The 18,913-nt window shown below is 33.2% G+C and overlaps 1 protein-coding gene across 1 annotated transcript in view; it reads right to left on the bottom strand.

The window, feature by feature from the left end:
* Positions 1 to 18,913, bottom strand: part of ELP4 (elongator acetyltransferase complex subunit 4) — a 240,986-nt gene that overhangs the window by 106,581 nt on the left and 115,492 nt on the right. The window lies entirely within an intron of this gene.

The following is an 18,913-nucleotide window of genomic DNA, read 5'->3' as shown; positions in this document are numbered from 1 at the left end:
GAAGCAAAAATCATCTTCCTAAATAGTACACTGGCTCCAAATCCTCTAAAGGAGTGGTCAAAGAAGATGGCCAGGAAACAACATTTCCAAACTGAATTTTAACCAATGCTGCAAATTATCATAAGATAATTAATCATGTTTCACTCAAGTGATAATAGATATAAATGTCAATTGACTGGGAACAATGAATATGTAAGCCCGTGGGATATTACTATCCAACGTTATCAAGATGTTATCAACTTGGCACCTCCCCTCTATTTCAAGGGTGCATTTTAAATGCTCAGTTGGTTTGGCTTTAATTAGTCATCCTGATAGGTAGCCATACTGAATCTCTACAACATGTCTGTAAAGTTAAGAGGAAAAGCTATTAATATAGATGAGCTAAAAACACACACACACATTAAAATTAAAATCATTTGATAGGGTATTAGCGAATCAAACAACATGGTTTCTCATTAAAATGGTGAGTTTAAGTAAGCCAAAAATTTAGAAAGAAGTCAATATACTGGCAGGGAAAGGAATGGAGAAGGAGGTAGCAAAATCTTTACCAAGAAGGAAAGATTGAGTTAGGTGTTATTATTATTATTTTTTAACTTCTGGTTGATAGACAGGAGTATTCCAACCATAACAACATGAAACACTTTGGTAATTAGGGAAAATTAAAACAGTTTGGTACAGTTACTATGGCAGGGTAAGGGTTGTCCTGCATTTGAGCATTGAGAATTGATTACTAGTGCTCTTTTCCAAGAGCAGTCAACTCAGACTCATCCAGAGATCTAATTAAAGATGTACTCAGGGATTTCCCTGGTGGTTCAGTGGTAAAGAATCTGCCTGCCGATGCAGGGGATGAGAGTTTGATCCCTGGTCTGGGAAGATTCCACATGCAGTGGTGTAACAAAGCATGATGCCACAGCTACTGCGCCCACGTGCCCTAGAGCTAGTGCTCTGCAACAAAAGAAGCCACATTAAGAAGCCCAAACACTGCAATTAGAGAGTAGCTCCTGCTCATTGCAACTTGAGAAAGCCTGCACACAGCAATGAAGACCCAGGTCAGACCAAAAAAAAAAACACAGTCAGGGTATAACACTATACCTATAGTCAACAATAATGTACTGTATGCTTAAAATTTTATTAACAGGATAGATCTCATGTTAAATATTGTTATGACAGTTTTTTTAAAAAAGCAATGTAGTCAGGTATTTAACAGTTCCACACATTATTAGCTTTCCATTCAACAAATATTTATTAAACATTTGTTATGTCTTAGATCCTGAGTTTGGTGCTGTGGATACATTAGTGAATAAGAACATGACACAGCTTTTGTCACCAGCTTATGGCTACCCACTCCAGTATTCTTGCCTGGAAAATCCCATGGACAGAGGAGCCTGGCAGGCTACAGTCCACGGGGTCGCAAAGAGTTGTACACGACTGAGCAACTTTTTCTTTTTCTTTCTCACAGTATGATAGAGAGACATCAAGGAAGCAGGAAATTAAAATAACATTATAAGTGCTATTTTAGTAGAGATAATTATAGAAGATATTCAGGGAATACAGAGTGAGGCTACCTAAACTTGGTCTTGGAGAATTAGGAAAGACATTTTAGAAGAAGTGACATCCATTTCAAGGATTGAAGGGTGAATCTTAAGACTAATCTGGCAAGAATACTTGGAGGAAAGTGGAGAATATTTTTGGCATTAACAAAAAACCTGGAAGAGACATCAAGCGGGCAATGTAGGAACTCCAATTGAGAGTCTGGCTGCAACTTGGAGCTAAGACAGGAGATGAGGCTAGAGAGATGGACAGACACCAAATTTTAAGGACATGTATTTTAATAAAAAGCACCAAACTAGGCTAAAAGTATTTTAATAAATATTTACTGAATAATTAAGAAAAACTTATGAATGATCTTGCCTTCCAGGTAATTAGTCCTCAAAACTTCAATTGACCCAGTATATACATTATATTGAAATAACTGTTTCATCCATTCAGGGTATCTTAAACACTCCCACAAACACATACCAATCCCACACCCCAAGGAAATTTTATCCCAATTTCTAAAGCAAATGTGATAAATATTATTTCAGTGGGAAATAATTATTCCTTCTTGATACAAACATGTGACTTGAGTATTGCCAATCATTTTACTAAAAATAGTCTTAAGAGCACAGTGATTTTGTCTTATGTGATGGCATTAAGGTAATTTCCTAGATAATTTTATATAATCTATTTACTAAAAGGCATGACCATTTTACTGTCTTTTCTTATCATATTTTTCATGCTTAGGCATAAAAGTATATTTTTAAAAGTGCTTAAAAAAAGATTAAAGCCCTAAACAAAAAGCATAATTATTTAAATACTACATATTTAAATATCTTAGTATACTTGCTGTTTAAGTTTAAAATAAACAAGTTCTATTTTTCAAATGAAGCAATTACTTTAACAAATCATAACTATGAATTATCATTAAAAATTTTTTTGAATATTTACTCTGAAGCAATGTAATATCCACTCTTTTGATTAGAAAATAGATGCTTATGAGAAAAATGGAGGCAATTTTATTTTAAAAAATATGCAGATTCATTGTATAATAAAAAAGTACATTTAATGATCATATAATTAGAAGGGAGGAGTAACTGGCTATGATAAGATAAACGGATCACAGATTTTACTGCCTAAGTTAAAATTTAGCACAAAATTAAGGCTGCCTAACATCAGAGTCAGTGTGTAAGTTAGGCTTTCTCAATTTAATCACTTTTGGAATAAAGAACACATATAAATGGTTTACTAATTAATTAATGCTTTGATAGTGCTTCCTTTTCTTCAGATATACGGCTTTGAAGTATATTATACAATCACGGATAGAAATTACAGAGTTTAAAAATTATGGAAATTATAAACAGTTTACTAAAGTTTTTTTCAGGATACTTATTTTAAGTGATGTTACTGAACTCTTATATAGCTCACTGGTAAACACTAGTTGAAATAAAAACACTGTAGAAGATAATAAAAGTTAAAGCAGATGAAGCTCATTTGTTAAAAATAATATTTGCATCCAAAAATATAAGTGTTTCATTTACTATATTGACCAAACAATTATCTCTGTGATGCTAGAAAATTAATTTATATAAATTTCCAAAATAAAGTGGATGATTATTTGACATTAGGTGTTTTAGAAAAACTTTGTGCAGAATGCTTAGTGATTATCCTGGTGTTTCATAAAATATTTCATAAAATATTGCTTCATACTAAAACAACTTTTCCAAAGGAATAATAAACTTTAATTAAAAATAAAGGACAGTTAGGAGTGATTTTATCGAATGCTTTCTGATGAACTAACAGAACCACATGGGCAAAACTTTTCAGGCCATGTGAACATGTTTAGGGAGAATCACAGAATCACATTTCACCAATTCAGGAGAGATTAAAATAAACTCCGTTTATAAACAGACTTCTAGATGTAGTCTTTGAAACTCCATTTAATATTCAAATGGCTGTGTTTAAATATCCCCAGTTTTTGTTTCCAATTTAGATATTGTTTACTTACTATCTCCATGGTAAGTGGTAACAATTTGGCTGTTAATGGTAAGTAACCTTACTGTTAAACCCTCCATATACATTTTGAAAATTATATCAGATTTCTCTATTTCCAGGGTATTAACAGTGAATATTTACACCTCCTTGTTCATCATCTCGAAATGCTGAAGTTTCTGATTACAAAAGAAAGATATTTTTACAAAAAAGATAAAAGGCAGTAAATAAGTTTATTTTACCAGGTAGCCGTTTTCTCTAGATTCTGCATAGTAATCATAAAAAATGATAATTAAGCCTCTATAAGGACTCTTTATCAAAAATTATAATAGCATTTCCTGTGAGTGTTCAATTTATCATTCTTTCAATCTATTTTTAATCCTTAAAATAATCTGAAAATATTTCTATGTTAAAATCAGAGAATCAACATCTTTTAGAAGTATTTTGTAATATAAAAATTGACTGAGATGTTTCAAGAACTGATATATGTAGGAATGAGTGAAAATACTAAGAGCAAATCTTTGATATTTGACAACTGTGGTATATGTAAGAGAGCATTATAGAAAGCATTAAGTGTTTTTTAAAAATGACTTTGCCATTTTAACACATGGGAAAACTAACCTATAGATAGTACTTTCAATGGCTGAACATGTTTAAAAGAAATTCTAATGAAAATTAGAAAAATTAGGGTGAGACAGGGAGACAGAGAAGGAGAGACACACTCACAAAGAGAGAGAGACAGAAAGAAATATCTCTTCAGCTACAGGCATAGTGTAAGTCTTGTTTCACAAATAAAAGGACCCTCCGTAACATATGGAGTAGTTACATGTCCTCCCAGGGATGGTCTGCAGTTACGTTCACCTCAGGTTCATCAAGAAGAGGTGGACTGTCAAATATAATTTCAGTCACAGGATGGTTTGGTTGAGACAGATTAGTGGTATGCAATCATGATAGATAGTTTATCCTAGCTCCAAACTGCCGCTTGGGAAATCTTGAACTCCAGTGAACAGAGACTCAGTCATTATTAGTGTCAAAAAGGTACACAGAGACAAAATTTGGTTGGCAGCATGAAAGATGAATCAAGGCGAAGAAGTGACCAGTTCCATGTTCAGAATCAAAACTGAGAGGCCCACTACAGTTTGGAAACACTTTAAATACCAGAAGAGTCATCTGTTATTTGCTTATTGATCAATATTTAAAACACGTTTCTCTAAAGTAAAATACATGTAGAAAGACAATACAAATTACGTTTATGTTATTTCAAAATCTTTGTTCTCAAGGTGACACAGAAGAGTCCCCTATCATAAGTCAGCAAAATATTTTTTTTAATTGATATATTTTTCAATATTTTCCCTTCAGTTGGACAGTCCAAGGGAAAAAAAAAAAACTTCAAAAGAAAAAAAAGTAATTTTGTGGAAAATTTTAATACTTAAAGGTTGTACAGTTTGATGACTTTCTTAGGAGGAAATCGGAATAAACTCAAAATGTGGAAGAACTTAAATAAACTTCTAAATATTTTCTAAACACTGGAAAATATACATCTATACATTGCACAATACATTATTCTACTAGCAAACACAAATTTGGTATCTTTAAACCAGACCTCCCTCACCAACCAAATATCCACAAAAAGAATGTCCTCAAGTGTCACTGCCTGAAGTGATATGCTCTGACAAATCTAACAGCTCTTTCTGTGTCATTCCTAATGCACTTGTCACTCAGTATTATCCATCCTCATTAATGACAATGGGAAAGTTTATCTTGGGAACACGTTTTAAATCATCTACTCTTTACAATGGGACCATGAAATCTCTTACAAAACATGAGGCGGGAACTACTCTGACAACAAAACCTCTTCCTGGCAGCTTTATTCTTAATTCCTGTTCAAGGAGTAATCTGTTTATTATAAAATCATACAGAACAATATATTAAACAGAATTTGAAACAAGAATAGCTAGTGTGATTTTCAAGCTTACAAGTATTTTTACAACATTTTTATTAGGCTGAAAACACTTAGTTGAGTCCTTTTTGTGTGGTTTCATGCAATCTTCTTCTCTATGCCACATTATAAACACCTTTGAAAAAGAGTTTTATCTAATTTTAAAATAACTTTTACACATCAGGGACACAAATCTATATAATTATTAAAAATAATAATAATATGCATGAACTTGAATGAAAACAATTTTAAGTAAACTGTCCTTACATGTTTAAATTTCCCAGTTAAATGCTGAAAGATTCCAACTCAAGTCTTTAATGCCTTAAAAATAATCTTTCAGCTCCCAAATTACTTTTAATAATATATTTACATTTTAAGCATCAATATGATCTTATTCCTTTCCCTGAGAAATTCGCAGCTTTAAAAAAAAAACAAAAAAACAAAATAATAAACAAAATTTCTTGATCATATTAGTGTTTACCCACTGTTTTGATTTGACTATTGATTATATACACTAGGTAGTGTGGCTAATGAACAGTTAATTTTGGAAGGGTATCCTTCACTGATAAAATTAATACTTGTTAGAAATATATACGTATGCTTTTATTATTCAGTTATCAAAAGCTTAATGCCATATTTTTATTAACTTAATATATAGTAAACTAAGATTATAATAATAAAGTTGAAAGATCACATTTAATGTTGATTTTATAATTTTTAATCACCTGAGCCCATTTGTGAATCCAAAATGCTACAAGTAAAACATCAAATTTTAATAAACTGTATGAATCTATAATTTAGCTTTTGTACTTCAGAATTCAGGACCACTACTTTAATATTTCTAATTAATGCTTATTTTTTCAAAAAAAGTTTCCTCTAAAGGATGTTGTAAAAATTATATGAGCTTCATGCTTAAGATTCTAAGTTAAACATACAATAAATACTACTAAATGATTAATCTGGTGTTTCAAAAAAGAAAATAGAAACCTAAGGAAAATTAAGAAGATATACACATAAATTATAACTATTCCTTACATATTAGCTGTTCATTATGAATAGAATGATTGTATATACAAAATAGCAAGCTTCAGAAAGTAGGATTAGTTTTAATGGGTAGGACATGCTTCAGCATTTGAAAGAAGTTTCTAGCAACTGTCTGTTGGCAGAGACTGAAATGGGTTACCTCTAAGAAAGTGGGTTCCACGTGATTTCAGAGTGGCTAGGTGGGAAAATAGGTGCATGCAATAAGAAGCTGACTTTGAAGCACATTAAACTTCTTTCTGATTTTAACCGTTTAAGAAGGTATTTTCTCAGAGACACCTGCATTAATTCTGGAAGTGAAAACTACACATCAAATGACTGTATGAATTCTTTAATTATTCAAATAGATGTTAATTTTGAGGCTACAAATCATATCCCCTAATTGACAATTCTCCCTATAAATATTCTTGAGAGTTTGCAGCCTTCGCAAGTAGGGGTTCTTCTTTACAGCAAACTTTGTCTATAAATGACCAGATAGTAAATGTTTTTAGACTGCAAGGAGATCCAACCAGTCAATCCTAAAGGAAATCAGTCCTGAATATTCATTGAAAGGACTGATGCCGAAGTTGAAACTTCAATATTTTGGCCACCTAATGTGAAGAACCAACTCACTGGAAAAGACCCTGATGCTGGGAAAGATTGAAGGCGGGAGGAGAAGGGGAAGACAGAGGATGAGGTGGTTGGATGGCATCACAGGCTCGATGGATATGAGTTTGAGTAAGCTCCGGGAGTTGTTGATGAACAGGGGAGCCTGGCACGCTGCAGTCCATGTGGTTGCAAAGAGTCAGACATGACTGAGTGAACTGAACTGAACTATTTTTGGCCTTGTATGCCATAAGATATTAACTCAACGGTATACTGTGAAAGTTGCCATAGCCAATACAGAAACAAAAAGGTCTGGCTGTGCTCCAATAATGTTTATTTTAAAAAATTAAGGGGTTGGACTTGGCCCACAGACCAAAGTTTGCCACCCTCATGCTTTAAAGCATCAGGGGCACAGTTGATTTTAAACTTTTAAATTTACTTTCAGGCTTTTAAGTGAAAGTCTTTTACTTCCCTAATTTTACATGGAGCAAAGCTAAGAACCCTTCTAATAACATGATGGGAGGGTTGTAATGATAGAATGCTAAAGCAAAGAAATGGCCCATATTTATGGCATTATGAAGCATCACATTTCCAAAATATCTTTATATGTACCCTTTCTGTTTCTTGACTGAATTACACATTAAGTCAATAGGACATGTGAACGAAGTGTATTCAGTTATAAATTACACACTATAAAGCTCTTCTGAATATAACTGTCCTTAAATTTCTATCTAGACCACAATGGTTTCCCAGGAGAAAACTCTTAAGCCAAACTGAAGAACTAGATTGGTCCTCGTCAGCTTCATGTGCACAAAGAGGTCAATGGGATGATTCTTCAGCAATGACAGTTACAGATATTGTTATTATGGAAGTGACATTAGTTGCTTTACTGCCGATGTGTATTTAAATATGAGTTGGAGAATATCTAAAATGCTGTATTCAACTTCCATTGTACATAATCATTTCATTCCTAACTCATAAGTCTTAAAAATCTTTACAATATTTTTGTGTGATAAGCCAGGAAAACATATTAGGCAATAAAATAAGCTCTATCGGCCAGAGAAGGCCAGACATATAAACAGTTACTTAAAGGGTCAAAGGGGGTTAAAAGGCATAGGGACTTGAAACCCGGAAATTAGCATTGATTCCTCTCAGCTCTGGAGGGCTTTTACAAATCTAGTCTGAATCCAGTAGACCTCTTAAGGAATCAGGCTGGAAAACTCTTACTGATATTTATAGAATGTCTACTGTCATATATTTTTTGAGATAAAGCATTCAAAATAATTTTCAAAGGGCAATAAAATGACAATGAAATCATGACTCAAATAGAACACCACATTTTATTAACTAAAAATTGTATCTTATCATTTCCTGTCTAGTATTTTTGAGGAATGCAGTTCTACTTTATTTCACCAATAACGATCCACTATATTCTAGCTAATTTTTTTTTGGTAGCTAATATTTTTGGGAGGCTATTTTACTTAGCCTTAGGCTCAATATTAAGCATTTATGGAAACATTAGCATTATCAGACTATTATGTATGGTCTGAAATTGTGAAAGTTTTACGGATCCACCTTCAATTGTTTTGAGCACTGTCAAGAGGACATTCATTTGTTCAGTCACTTACTCAATATTTTTTGAGGACCTACACAATCATGAACTATGAAAAGGGGATAGATACTGTGATGAGTAAAACAGACATGACTTTAAAGCATTTATGCCCCTAAATGAATTAGTTTGCCCAAAGCTTCCATTCTTTACAAACAATGGTTAAGCGGGTGTTGCCACTGTGCTGAAGAAGTATGACAACAAAAACAAACCAAAGAGTGCAGAGTAGATACTCAATAGCCAAATAAGAAGCAGAGAAGGCTTACCTGGGTCAAAGCTATTCCTGGCTACTCACTTCATGACTGGCCTCACTGAAAGCCTTAGTATTTTTATAGACCGATCAGTCTTATAGGTTATTAAAGGTTATTGCTATCATTTGATTATTTTAAAAATATTTACTTATTTGGCTGCATCAGGTCTTAGTGGCGGCACATGGGCTCTCTAGTTGTAGGCTTAGTTGCCCTGTGGTGTATGTGGGATCTTTGTTCCCCAATCAGGCATCGAACCCACGACCCCTGTTTTGGAAGGCGAATTCTTAACCCCTGGACACCAGGGAAGTCCCTATCATTTGATTCTTGATTCAAACACATTGTTAAATTATTTTTGTTTGACACAGAAGATTTATTTTGGCACTGACTATAAATTTAAATATTTTTCATTTTTGATAGTACATACCAACTAGAAAGAAAATTAGGAGTGGGTAGTTGTGTGTCTGAATGATTGGGGAAGCCCCTGTTTGCTGTGTGTCTGAGTGGCCAAATTCAGAGGGAAGAACCCAGAAAGCACTGGTTAAATTTATTTCATTTGTGTGTGTGTGTGTATATATATATATTTATTTATATATATATATATAAATATTTAATAGATATGAATATATATATTTATGAATTTGACATTATTTTGAAGATAAAAAACTACATAGAGCTCATAAATATACATATAAAACATGCAAAATACAAGTATATTAAAATATTGTAAAATAATTTTACAATTTTTTAATAATAAAAATTGTAAAATAATTTTTACATGAAATATCTTCATCATAACTTTTATTTTTATTCTAAAGTCTTAATTTGCTGAAAGATCAGGTGGCTAAATTCAATTAGCACAGATCATTATGAATATGTTTTCTGCCCAACTGTTTTTTTTCCCTAAGAGAAAGGCTATGAAAGATAACTAAAATGAATCACTATCCAGTTCGGTTCCTTTTTCATACCTATCCATGACAAGTTTTGAACTTAAATACAGAAAAAAGGGATTAAGTACAACTTATCCATTTTGAGACATGTTAGGTTTATGGTAAAGGCCTTTGAACACAACCACTGTGCTGTTTTTCTATACCTCAATAAAATCGATATATTTAATTAAAAAGTATGTGTGTGTGTTTGTGGATGTGTGTTTGAGGATGTGTGTGTGTGTGTGTGTATATTGTGTATGTGTGCAATTTCCCTTAAAAACTAAAGTTATATATTCTAACAATTTTCTATGATTATTTATGTCAAGAATATAGTACTAGTGCATTTTGTTTTGTTCAACATTTTAGCAGTTGTTTATAAAAACATTAATAAATTAGAATTGTGTTAGTTTTCTTCCTTGCCCACTGAATACAAGGTAAGTTGACACATTTATTTACAGGCTCACCAAGGGCAATCCATTTCATGCTATATAGCACTGACCCTTCACAAAGATCTTGTAAATGAGTAGCCTATTATAATACATACAAGTGACCTTTAATTGCACCAAGAGGCTTTGTGTTAAAAGCTTTTTCAGTGCTAAACCATAGCTACAGTATATGTTGGTGAAATATTTCTTAGGTTATCGAGCAGGAATATAAGCAAAAAAATCTCCTCTCTCAAAATGCGTAAATAAAAATTTTGAGGCATTTAACTAAGTCTGCGGTATAAGGATACATTTTCAATAATTTGATCATAAAGATAAGCTATTTTTCTAATTATATAATAATTGAACATTCATAAATAATTCTTACAAATTCTTAGAATCTAATCAAATATAACTGTTTTTGATAATAGCTTCTGGAGACAAAAATAGTTAAACTTGATAACAGCTTTATTTTTTATATGAGAAAATTTTAATTGTAGTTAAAAATACCCCCTCTCTTTTTATCAAATACAATTGGAACTTTTACTATATTGAAATGTGTAGTGAGGAATTATATACCTAACAAAACACATCCAAATACATTCCAACTGTTATTCATATTAAGTAGTGATATTTAAAATAAATTTTCAATAAAGTATAGGGTCAGATATTTTCACTGATTTACTCTAGAAGTTTTTGAATGACTGCTATATATTTTTGACATTCTTATAAAAAGTGGAAACTAAATACTCAATTTCATTAAACCATTCATATTGGGTATCTTATTACTAGAAGGCTCATGCCAAAATGATTTAGTTTGATTCTCTACAACAATGGTGGGTTGACTTGGCAGCACCTGACAAAACGGCTCAGTGAACTTCACTGTACCACATACAAAGAACCCGAACTGGCTACTCTACGAAATGTCCACAGCGGTAGAGAGTTACGACAGTAATAACCTAGACAAAACCTTAACTTCTGCTTAAATAAGAGAACTGCTTTACTAGTTGTGTGGCCAAAGGCATTTCCATTATACCTCAGTTTCTCTTAATTATTTACTATTGTCCCCCAAATCTTACCTTTTAAAAATTAATAACATATTTAATCTCATATTTCCTTAATGAGCAACACAATTTCTTATTAAACTGTAGAAAACTTTTTTTTAGTAATATTAATTTATAAAAGAGGAAAATATTTTGTGACCATAAGATTTTCTGTTTAGTTTTGCCTAAAGGTGGTATTCAAAGAATTTCCAATAAATGAAACACTTGCAACAGAAAAAAAAGGTTTTAGTATGAATGCATCAAAACTTTATTAGAACCAGTTATAATAAGAGGGGAGGCAAAATTAGAATTTTTTTTTAATTTTTGAAAAATTGATTTTGGTTCAGAGTTGACTCTTTACTATAAAAGTTGTATGTACCTTAATTATCACAAGATAATTTTTGATGCTCCAAAGATAATATATGAAAATAATTTAGAAAAATATAAAATATAAAAACATAGTAACTGAGCAAATTAATATTTGTTAAAGTACCTGAATGATGTCAATTATACTTTAATTACAAAAAGCTACCTTAATGTAGAACATAAGTGGATACAATAATAATACATTGCAATAAAATTTGGGATACTTTTTGAATCATATCAATATAGTTGACTAGAATATGGGAACTTTATTTCCTTTACAGAACGCTTTCCCCACCTCATTTCACGAAGATATAGAAATCCTACAGATGTGGATAGTTTTTTAGTGAATGGTTTTATATTGTTTGTAAATTAATTTTTCTATTAAAAACTCCTACCATACAGAAGAAATAAGTAAAAAATGAGGAAAGAACAATCTTGCTAACCTAATATATAAACACACATACACATAACACAGAAAAATATTATATAAGAGAAATGCTAAGATAAACCAGTTTGATTTTCATAACGTATTTTATAAAACTAGAGTGGAAATACTTGCTAGGAACAAAAGAATTTTTAACTTGAATGTTAAAAGATTATATATAAATATGCATGTATGTATACATACATAAGTACACTTGTGTTTATCCGTACATATATATATCAGTTCAGTAGCTCAGCTGTGTCCAACTCTTTGCGACCCCATGGACTGCAGCACACCAGGCTTCCCTGTCTATCAACAACTTCCGGAGCTTGCTCAAACTCATGTCCATGAGTTGGTGATGCCATCCAATCATCTCATCCTCTGATGCCCTCTTCTCCTCCTGCCTTCAATCTTTCCTAGCATCAAGGTCTTTTCCAATGAGTCAGTTCTTCACATCAGGTGGCCAAAGGATTCAAATTTCAGCCTCAGCGTCAGTCCTTCCAATGAATTTTCAGGACTGATTTCCTTAAGGATTGATTGGCTGGATCTCCTTGCAGTTCAAGAGACTCTCAAGAATCTTTTCCAACACCACAGTTCAAAAGCATCAATTCTTCGGTGCTCAGCTTTCCTTATAGTCCAACTCTCACATCCATACATGACTACTGGAAAAACCATAGCTTTGACTAGATGGACCTTTGTCAGCAAAGTATTGTCTCTGTTTTTTAATATACTGTCTACGTTGGTCATAGCTTTTCTTCCAAGGAGCTTGTCTTTTAAGTTCATGGCTGCAATTACTATCTGCAGTGATTCTGGAGCCCAAGAAAATAAAGTCTCTCCAGTGAGAGAAACAGTGGAAACTTTGTTTCCATTGTTTCCCCATCTATTTGCCATGAAGTGATAGGACCGGATGCCATGATTTTAATTTTTCAGTGTTGAGTTTTAAGCCAGTTGTTTCACTCTCCTCTTTCACTTTCATCAAGAGGCTCATATATATATATATATATATATATATATATATATATATATATATATATGGGCTTCCCAGGTGGCACTAGAGGTATAGAACCTGCCTGCCAATGCAAGAGACATGGGTTGATTCCTGGGTTAGGAAGACCTCCTGGAGGAGGGCATGGCAACCCACTCCATTATTATTGCCTGAAGAATTCCATGAATAAGTGTTTACACTGTGAATAAAAATAGGGCAATATAGAGTATAACTGAGCAAATATTTCAGAAGGTCCAGTCAGGGAAGACCTAAGAGGATGACTGGAATATCTAATCTATAATCCAGTGATAAGAGAAAGCCATAAAAGGAAAGGAGGAATGAATATTCTGGACATTTGCTGTCCAAAGACACTGAAGAAGGACTAATGATGCTTTTGGTATAACAGTATCCTCAAAGCTACCTTAATTTAATCTATCACAAAGTTCATGGATCTCATATTTATTAAACTCTATTATATATATCTTAACATATATAATAAATAGATGGCAAATAGATGGGGAAACAATGGAAACAGTGAGAGACTTTATTTTTTTGGGCTCCAAAAAAACTACATATGGTGACTGCAGCCATGAAATTAAAAGACGCTTACTCCTTGGAAGAAAAGCTATGACCAACTAGACAGCATATTAAAAAGTAGAGACATTGCTTTGCCAACAAAGGTCTGTCTAGTCAAAGCTATGGTTTTTCCAGTAGTCATGTACAGATATGAGAGTTGGACTATAAAAGCTGAGAACCAAAGGACTGACGCTTTTGAACTGGTGTTGGAGAAGACTCTTGAGAGTCCCTTGGACTGCAAGGAGATCAAACCAGTCAATCCTAAAGGAAATCAATCCTGAATATTCATGGGAAGGATTGATGCTGAAGCTGAAGCTCCAAAACTTAGGCCACCTGATGTGAAGAACTGACTTATTGGAAAAGACCCTGATGCTGGGAAAGACTGAAGGTGGGAGGAGGAGGGGATGAGGTTGAGAGGATGAGATGGTTGGATGGCATCACTGACTCGATGGACATGAGTTTGAGCAAGCTCTGGGAGTTGTTGATGGACAGGGAAGCCTGGTGTGTTTCAGTCCATGGGGTTGTAAAGAGTCAGGCATGACTCAGCGACTGAACTGAACTGATATATATCTTAATCTTCCAGGTATCTTGGAGGATGTGTTAAAAAAGTATATGATCTTATGTTCTAGGAACATAAATATGCATTTAGCTGATGAAATGGGACAGTCATGCTTTGTCACCATTTTCTGTCTTCCTTAGACACTATAAATAACAATTGTGGGAGGAAGGGTTTTAGGGAGTAACATGGAAACTGGATGAATTCTGCTATAGCAATTCTACAAAGGCTGTAACAAAATTCTTGAAGTATCGCAACATAATTTTCCTGGAGCCATATCATAAAACACACACTGAAATGTTTGTATCTGCAAAAGTTAGGAAGGAGATCTTTTTCTCTTTTCACTTTGAGGGGATGCTGAATCTATATCATCCTGATCTCAAAGTGGGGATTACCGCAGTGCAAGTCCCAGAAAATCCTTAGGAGAGACACACAGACTGAAGACTACTGTGCAAGATTTGAAGTATTCGACTTTTGCTTTATGCAACTATCTCACTATTCAAATATATGCTTTCCTTAAATTTCTGAAGTAAAATACCATATGAATATAAAAATAGTACAATGTAAAATATCAGACCTTAAGTTCAATTTGTCAAAGGACCATTTTTATATAAAAATGATTCATAGTCAAGGTGTCATACAATATTTAAAGAAACAGGACACATTTGAGGTAATTAATCATAAGTTTAATATCTTAGGTGTTGCTGACCATAAAGAAACTTTAAGATATGGAATAGCCAAACATAAGTTTAATCTTCCTTGCCAAATGAAGCACTGATGTTCTGCCAGCCCAGCTCACAGGAAGTATGTGAAATGAACACAAAAGCAAACAGGCCTTATGCTGCCTAAGGGAAAGTCAGCAAGATGGCAGCTTCAATCATTTGGAATAATACTAAAGCCGCCTTAGGCTTTTCTCAGAATGGAAACATGTCACTATTGCTGCAATATTCCAACAAATCAGAATGCAGAGAAAAGAACACTTATGCAATCACGTCCTGGAAGGGCACTTTACTCAACATATAAGTGGAAAATAATTATAAAGAAATTTCAGAAAAATTGTCAGTGAACTTATATGACTCAGGGAAAAATGTTCTTTCTTTCAAAGCACGTAATAGATTTTTAAAAAGCTTACCACTTAGAAACAATTTCCTTCTACATTCTCCTGAAAGAATTATTAATGTAAAGACAAATTTTTATGAAGCAGTAAGTGAAAAGTTTGGGATTCAAGCTGCCAGTAAGAAACACTCATTCCCACCGTCCCCCCTCCCCCCATACAGTACTATTACTTTGGAAGTTTGATCAAAGGGAATAAGCTTTCACAACATTTATATAGGAAGTTAAAAAATACTTCAAATATTTTGGGAACTTACCTAATCAGTATACTTTTAGCATGTGTCTAGTCATGTAGCCATCTTTGGTCAATCATCAAAAAATCAAAGGCAAATTGACATGACTCAAGCCTAACTTTAATACCGCATGATTGTGTCGTGTAAGCTTGTTTTGTGTGAGAGCTGCTGTGGTTTTAGCAGAGAGATTAACAACCGGACCTAAGCTGGCCTCCAAACCTTGCCCTGCTGATGCCTCAAGCTCTTTGAAGTCTGACCATCATACCTGGCAAAACAACAGTGGGAACTAGGATGGTGTCAGATCTAATCAAATTGTTCGCTGCAGCATAGCTAACTGTGGGCTTCACTAATTGGCCCAATTGCGGATTATACCTTTTGCTACAGATTCAGGACAATAATTTAGTTAAATGATGTTTTTTTTTTTCCCCTTATCTCTTCTAATTAAGATTCCAAAGTGGGAAGAAATAGGATTAGACAGAGTCTCAAAACTGTGTTCCTCTTAAGGTGGTATGCACTTCAGATAGGCTCACTGTGATGTGTGAAATATATACAGCAGAATGAGTAACCCAGCTTCTGGAGATGCTGTGAAACCTAAATGATATTACTGTATGTCTACATCACTTGAGAATGAAAGTACAAATATGGAGATGGTAATAAAATGAACATTAAAATGTGAACAGTATAAAATACTTCTATGGTTACAGAATGTTTATTTGGGTTAACTTTTGACAAATGATTTTATCTATATGAATAGATGTCTACGTTCCACTTTGGTTTTCTTTTGCTGACTGCAGTATATTTGGGATTTGAAATACCAGTTTAATACTTGTGCAGGGCATCATTATCAGAAAGGTTTACATGGTTCATGGTACTACAACTTAACAATGCTCCCGAGCCACACATATATGTTTGGCTATTTATTTATTTTTAACGTTTTTTTTTTTTTTGATGTGGACTATCTTTGAAGACTTTATTGAATTTGTTACAAAACTGCTTCTGTTTCATGCTTTGGTTTTCTGGCCTTGAGGCATGTGGTATCTTAGCTCCCCAACTGGGGACTGAACCTGCAGCCCCTGCATTGGAAAGTGAAGTCTTAACCCACCAGGCCACCAGGGAAGTCCTGTTTCTACTTTTTAAATTTTAGTGACATAACTGTGAATTGACACATAACTATCCCTTCTCCCTATCTCTAGATATGGTAAGCATGCACTCATCTTTCTACTTGGCATTTAAAAATGAGAAAAGCTGTTAAAAAAATGTAGGGGAGTAAGGAAACCTAGGATCAAAGATAGCATGCAACACTCTAAATTTTCCAAGGTTGTCATAGTGACTGACACTCTTGTAGTTTGCAAAAGCCTATGCTTTTCTAATATGAAAAAAATCTCAAAAAAATTCTACTGAATCCTATCAAGTATACTATACTATTTAAGCAAATTTATATGGATGGCAAATACTACTCTGGTCTTAATATTTAAGAATAAATCTACTAAGTATGTAAAAATAACAGTTAATAAATGCCAGTTAATCAATTATTCTGTGAGAAAAAGTTCTTGGTGATTGGAAAAGTGCTGAGGTCCTGTATTCTGAATTAGGGGCAAAGTATAAGAGACAACTTTGAGTAAAGCTGATGTACTTTGATTTTCTGAACTTTTAGTATTCATTTAGCATACAAAATACAATATTTATGATACTATTTTTGAACCAATTAAAAGGCTATATAAGTTTTGTTTATCCTTATATTGAAAATTTGCAGTGAACAGTAGAAGTCTTTTGCTTATTTCAGCATACCCGTGTAACCGCACTTCCTGATGTGAACTTCAAAACACTGAATCTTAGAGCTGGAAAACAACCCCATCTCCAATGCAGAAAACATGTTTGTAATAACCTTGATAGAGTCTGGATCTAATGTAATAACACATTATTATCATTTATACTAGAAAACTTGATTACTACAGTGTGTCAAGATATGACCTAGCTGAACAACACAAAATTAAAACAGTACAATAATATTAAACTCAGGTAAAAATGCTAATCTTATGATGTCATCAAATTAAATGCAGTCACATTTCAAATCCTACCAAATCTCTTAGGTACTATAGATACACCATAATTACTACTACAGACAGAAAATTGGTTAATGAGGATCCCAATGTTAGAAAAGCCTTAGAGAAAATTAGAGAAACTGAAAAACTACAAATCTAAGTAGTTATTTCAGCTTGGAAGTGAAGTTATGTAACCAGCTTATACATTTTATAGAACTTAACTGAAAAGGTAGTGTTTATAGGTCACCTGACTAGTGGAACTTACATAATATTTATAGTTCCATTATTTGGGCTATTCTTTAAACTGTATAATTTATCTGCATTACATATATTTCAGCAAAGATTTTATACCTACTAAGTCTATGACTATTCTTAGTTTCGGGATAGATAAATACAAAGATGAAAAGGACATAGTTTCTATATATCTAGTCTATTGTTATACCTTTTAAAGCCTTTTCATATAAAATATTTAATCACAATATAGAAAATATAATAAGCCAGAATAGTGCCGGGTATGCAATAGAGGCTTAACAAATGCTAACTATGAGTGAATGGAGCTATGGTAAGGTCAAGAAATAAATAGTATATTATGGTTAATCAAATATGCTAATCATATTTGCTAGAGAATTACTATGTATGATTTACAAAGATTATCAACATTCAGAGAACTGGAAAGCTTTTTCTTTTAACCTGAAGCCATGTTGAATCAACTTTAAACTTTCTCTTTTACTTATTCAGAATGCATCCCAGGATTTTAGGGTTGTTACTATAGATATGATTCTGCTGTTGTTTTGGTAGGGGGGCTAATTTATACAACTTTATAATTGACAAATACTAAGTATCAGTAAAAATTTACTGTGATTAGACAAATGCTCCCACCTGAATCTGGACAAATACCAATACATGCTCCGAAAAGGAAGAAATATTCTTTCGCCTTCTCCAAATCACTCAAAGAAATTAGAGATTACTGATTAAAAGTTGTTCTACCTATTAGAGGCCCTGGGTAGCTGTTATAAAAACATATTCAGTTTTCATATGTAAAAAAGGCAATGATTTAATAAATCAAAGAAAAGGGATGATAAAAATAGGCATGAGGGTTTTTACTTGTTTCTTCTGTCCCTAATTTCCACTTGTGCCAACTTTTGAGACCATGTTACTCACAGTAAATTCCAACATGTAACAAATCTACCTGCCTGGAATCAGAACTAAGTTATTTTTGCTTTACCCGCTAAAACCACCTTTCCTTCTGAAAGTAAGACATGGATTCAATGTCT

The sequence above is a fragment of the Ovis aries genome, chromosome 15 (genome assembly GCF_016772045.2).
Source record: "Ovis aries strain OAR_USU_Benz2616 breed Rambouillet chromosome 15, ARS-UI_Ramb_v3.0, whole genome shotgun sequence".
In the NCBI taxonomy this organism is placed as follows: domain Eukaryota; kingdom Metazoa; phylum Chordata; class Mammalia; order Artiodactyla; family Bovidae; genus Ovis; species Ovis aries.
The sequence above is the reverse complement of the archived record's forward strand: the minus strand, read 5'-3'. Positions and strand labels throughout refer to the sequence as shown.